Raw genomic sequence first — 5,926 nt, 5'->3', positions numbered from 1 at the left:
AATACTAACAAAAAAGGATAAAAACAATCTCGTCTTAATAGACGCTTTATAAATATGTAACTATGCTCATTTGTGATTTTTAAGGATTGTTACCTGAGTAGGAATAGAAGGGAATTTCCTCCTTGTGAAAAGGTTTATCTAAAAAATAATATAACAAAACAGAACAACCAAAAACCACAGCTAACATTTTACTTAGTGGCTTTTGTGGGTTGAATTACGTATCCAACAAAAGATATGTTGAAATCCTAGCCCGTAATACCTATGAACGTGACTTTATTTAGAAATAGGGTCTTCGCAGATGCAATCAAATTGAGATGAGGACATTAAGTTGGGGCCTAATCCAATATAACTGGTGTCGTTATAAGAAGAGGGAAATTTGAACATAGACACACAAGGAGGACAACGTGTGAGGATGAAGGCAGAGATGGGAGAGAGAGAGCTGCCAGCCAACAAACACCCATGATGGCCAACCACCACCAGAAACTGCGAAGACAACAAGGAAAGTTCTCCCTGGAGTCTAAGGGGCAGCATGCTGACATCTTGATTTCAGACTTCTAGCCTCCAGAACTGTAAAACAATACATTTATATGTTTTAAGCCACTGAGTTTTCAGTACTTTGTTATGGAAGTGCTAGGAAACTAATACAGTGGTGAATTATTGAAGGGCTTCTGTCTGAGACCAGAAATGAGACAAAGCAGTATGCTATGACTTCTACTCAGTATTGAGTTTGATGGTCCCAGCTAGTGTCATAGTGAGTGAAACAGGCCAAGAAAAAGAAATGGATGAATAAGGATTGGGAAGGATAATCTACAGAAAAACCATTATAATCAATAGGAGAGTTTAGAACTTCACTGGATACAAGACAAATATGTAAATATCATGTATATTTTTATACATGCAACAGTTTTAAAATTAAATGTAAAAAGTCTGTCATTTTAATAGCATCAAAAGACACCAATGTCTAAGAATAATTCTGATGAGTGTGCCAAAATACCTATGTTGAAGACTACAAAATATTATTGTGAGAAATTAAACAAGATCCAAATAAATGGAAGAAAACATCATGTTTGTATATTAGAGGGCTCAGTAAAGACATCAATCCTTCCCAAGTTGATCTAAAAATTCAGTAGAATCCCAGTAAAGTTAATATAAAATAAATTATTTTACTCTATTAAAATGAAAAGGGTCAAGGATATTCAAGACAATCTTGAAGAAATATTAAAAAGGTGGAAAATTCACACTGCCATGTATAAAGAGCTACTATAATGCTATAGTCATTAAGAGAGTGTGATGCTGGTGCAAGTCTAAGCAAATGGACTAGACCCACATATACACTGTTATGTGATGCACAAAGGTGACATGGCAATGCAGGGAGAAAGATTGCTTTTTCATTAAGTGGTATAGAGTCAATTTAATATTCATATAAGACAATGAATCCCCATTCCTACCATACTTCATAGTATACGCAAAATTTAATTCTAGATGGATGAAAAATCTCAACATGAAAGGTAAGACCACAAAACTCTAGGAAAACATAGGATGTTATCTTCACGACCTTGGGGTAGACAAAGAGATCTAAAGTGCAACACAAAAAATGCAAACTGTGATTGGAAATGTTGATAAATTGGACTACACTAAGATTAAGAATATCTATTCACCAAAAGATACCATTAAGAAAGTTAAATGAAGCCAGAGTTCTAAAAATTATGTTCAATGTAGATGTCTGACAAAGGACTCATTCTGAATGAAGAATTAATTCCTACAAATAAATAAGAAAAAGGCAGACAACACATTAGAAAAATGGACAAAAGACCTGAAAAATCACTTCACAAAGGATATCCAAAATAACAATAAACACATGAAAAGCTGCTCCACTTCTTTAGTCATCAGGGAAATGCAAATTAAAAGCCACACTGAGATCAAATTACCCATAAGCCAAAAAAATCTGAAATTAAGTCAAAGACAAGTGGATGAATTATGTGAGGCAACTAGATCACTCATACATTGTGCTGGGAGAGTAATTAGAACAAATATTTTGAGAGATTGACAATATCTAAGAATAGTATATATCTAGAAAAAACTGTGCTGTTTTGGAAACAGAAAAGCACAATTTGAAGTAAACCATTGGTCAAAGAAGAAATCACAAAGAAATTATAAAATATTTTGAACTGGAGGTTATGAATATAGAACATATCAAAATTAGGAGGAGGCAACTAAAGTAGTGTTCAGATGGAAATCTGCATATAATAAATGCTTACATTTGAAAAGAATCTAAAATCAGCAACCTCAGTTTACACTTTAAGAAGTTTGTAAAAAATGAGCAAATTAAACCCCAAATAAGTAGAAGATAATAAGAAACACAAGAATAGAAATCAATGAAATTAAAAAAATAAAATTAAGAAAATTAAAGCAAAAAGTTGTACCATGAAAAGATTAGTAATATTGTTAAACCCTAGTAAGTGTAACCAAGAACAGAAGAAAACACAAATTCCTTGAAACAGTAATGAAGAGGAGGTATCACCACATGGCCTATACATATAAATAAGGTAATAAAGGCACATAATAAACAACTTTATGTCAATAAATGCAGTAACTTAAATGAAATAGACAAATTTGTAAACAAACAAACAAACAAAAATTTAGCAAGTTTTTCCCAAGAAGAAATAGAAACTGAATTGTACTACATATCTATCAAAAATTGGGTTAACATTAAGGAAATATTCTTTCCACAAAAACTCCATACACAGATAGTTTCACCAGTTTCATCAAACATTTAAGAAACAAATTATATCTTGCACAAACGATTTCAGAAAGTAGAGGAGGAGGAAGCATAAGATCTACCAAAATTAGATGATAAAATTACAAGAAATGAAAATGATAGAGCAATATCCTTCACGGATATTCATAGAAAATTCTTTTAAAATCTACTAACAAATTCAATTCAGCAGTAATCAAATCCATGACCGAGTGAATTTGTGGTGTGATGTCTTTTGTCAATATTGAAAAGTTCTCAGAATTTACTCTTTGAATAGTGCTTTTGTCTTACATTCACTCTCCATTTAATGAAAGGATCTTTTATATCTGAAAGACCTGGGGAGGAGGGTAGCCACCCAGCAAAGTCATCTGAACTTTTTGATTGTGGTGTGAGGGACAAAGAAACTTTCACTGTGGTAAGCCAATGAGAATTGAGGGTTATCACTGCGACGGACATCACCCACTATGATAAATAGCTTTACCATTTTCAATGTACACATTTTATTCATTTTTATTATTTTTATTTATTTATTTATTTTGAGACGGAGTCTTGCTCTGTTGCCCTGGCTAGACTGCAATGGCGTGATCTCAGATCACCGCAACTGTACAAGCAATTCTCCTGCCTCAGCCTCCTGAGTAGCTGGGATTACAAGTGTCTGCCACTATGCCCGGTTAATATTTGTATTTTCAGTAGAGACGGGGTTTGGCCACGTTGGCCAGGTTGGTCTCGAACTCCTGACCTCAGGTGATCCACCTGCCTCAGCCTCCCAAAGCAGTAAGATTACAGGCGTGAGCCACTGCACCTGGCCACAAATTTTTATAGTTTATTTTTCAGTGTCCTATTATTTCAAATTGTGAGGCACACATTTTTTCCTGTTTACTCTGCCTACTGACTTTCCCTAATTGATGATGGCCTAGGATGATGTAGAGTTTGTTTCCTTGAATGGTTTATATTTTTTTATTTTGAACTTATTTTCATGAATATTGTGATTTGGGGGCATTTTTTGGAGTCCCATGTGTGTAAAGTTACTAAATCTTCCTCCAGAGGAATTCTTGAATTCTAAACCATGTAATACACATTTGGACTCCACACCTAAGCCTAATGCACTTTTTTTTTGGTTTTTGAATGTGTAATTGTCTTTTTCCCCCTATCCGGAGCCCAAGCAGAAAACACGCTTCCTTCCACTTCCCTGGCTAATGGCTGGGGTTTTCTGGTCTTTTTTACACTGGAAACGAGATTACACCAATCTCTGGATTTATGTGAGTATCTCCGTTCCCATTCCCCACCTCTCACAGGCCCCAAGCCCAAAGTCACCTTAAGTGTTAAAATTTCCCTCTTACCCATAGAAGCCTATTTTTCGTATGCCCAGGCATGTATTCATATCCTGCTGTTTTACTCGCTGTCTTCTTGCGTTGGGAATGGGAGTAAGGGTAGGACCTATGTAGTCCGGTCAGCTCTATTCCGAGAATGTTCTGCGCTTTTCTTCATTTCACAAATGAAGCACCTGAGTCCCATAGATGGGAGTCAATACAACCAAACTCACAGACCTACCTAATGGCACAAGGGAGACTGAAGTTTATTTTCCAACTTCCAACAGTCCTACATTGCAAGCTGAGCGACTGGATTGCGCTTGTAGGTCCTCCAGGTGCCTAGCGGAGAACAGAGGACAAATAAATACTTGCGAATTGCTTGTCCCACCTGAAAATGATTCCTAGGTTTCTGATATTACCGGGTGCAATGGAGGTAAGGAAGCAGTTCCGGTTTCAGGAATGTGATCCTGATAGCCATACTCAAGAAAAAACAAATAAACTCCCTTGGCCCCATGGGCTCATGCTCTTCCAGTAGGGAAGACAGGGCTCTCAGGTCCTTTCAGCCCTTGTAGAAGAGTGGTACAGTGCCATGACCAGTGGAGGGGATGCGCCAGTGAGACTCTTTTAACTAATACTTCATGGGCTTTCTCTATTCTGCTTCTGGGTTTTATTTCCCTTCTTCTCATTCCCCCTTTACCAACAACTAATCCTCTGTAGATAATTTCATCACCAAGTGCCTGCTTTGTGGTGTCCGGACTGCTAGAAGTGGTGGGGGGACTCAAGAGCCAGATGAAGCTAAGGGCACGCCTGTCTGCTCTCCAGGCACCCCTGGCGTCCCTTTCTCCCGGCAGAACGACTGCTGTCCTTTGAGGTGAATCCAGTTCAGCTGTCACCCCTTCCATGAACCCTCCTCCAGAAACAGCTGCGTGGCCCACGGGAGTTGTTCTGGTGGAGCTCAGATGCACAGGGGCTGCGGGAAGGAAAGTGGTAGCGCCTCCTACGCGTACGCAGGGCGCTGCTGTGCTCAGCAGAAGGGAGCAAATGGGATGGAGCTTCAGCCGCCCTAGAAGCCGCCCCTTGGCGCCTTCCTCCCTCCCTTCCTCTTTCCAAAATCACGCCCCCTCTTCAACATCAAGAACTCTCCGCGCTCCTTGGACCTCTCAGAGCCTCTCCTCATTAACTCTTCCCAGTGCGCTGGCTCAAAAGAGCCTAGGTAAGAACACCAAGTTCTGGCTGTCCTTCCAGCAAAGAGTTAGGAGTTAACTTTTCAATCTTTCTAATCTCCTTTAAAAAAGAATGAGCCACAAATTAGGGTAACCACTGGGAATCCCATCACACACATTGGCGGCATCTCTCCTCCCCGACAGGGTGCCTCCAGCACTTCAGATCCCAGCCGAGAGTCTGGCTGCTAGCGCCCAGCAAACGGTGCGGAAAGCAAACCCGGGCTCGCGGAAAGCGGGAGGAGGGGGCTTCCTCGGGTCTGTTTTGTCTGGTTGGCAAGACTTCCGAAGCCTGGTTCCCCAACGCTGTCACCCGGTCGCTGGCGTGGAGGAGGGAGTCCGGGAAGACTGGACCCCAGAATTGTCCTGGCCTTCTCCGGAGTGCCCGGCGCAGCTTCTGGCTGAGAGCGGGAGCGGGCTGAGTGGGGACAAAGCACGCAAGGGAGAGGCAAAGCCTGGCCTTGGGCAGCCCCTGGCCTGGCCGGAGGCGCGAGGCCGAGAGCGCGCTCGGTGGAGACTGGGGGTGGAGGAGCCCGGAGAGTACCCAGCGCCGGGAGTACCTCCAGTTCACACCCCGGGGCTGCAGTTCCCTGGGTGGCCGCCAAGACGCCGGCCCGGGCTGGAGGGACGGGGGGCGGGGA

This window comes from Colobus angolensis, unplaced genomic scaffold, assembly GCF_000951035.1.
Source record: "Colobus angolensis palliatus isolate OR3802 unplaced genomic scaffold, Cang.pa_1.0 Scaffold294, whole genome shotgun sequence".
Taxonomy (NCBI): domain Eukaryota; kingdom Metazoa; phylum Chordata; class Mammalia; order Primates; family Cercopithecidae; genus Colobus; species Colobus angolensis.
The sequence above is the reverse complement of the archived record's forward strand: the minus strand, read 5'-3'. Positions refer to the sequence as shown.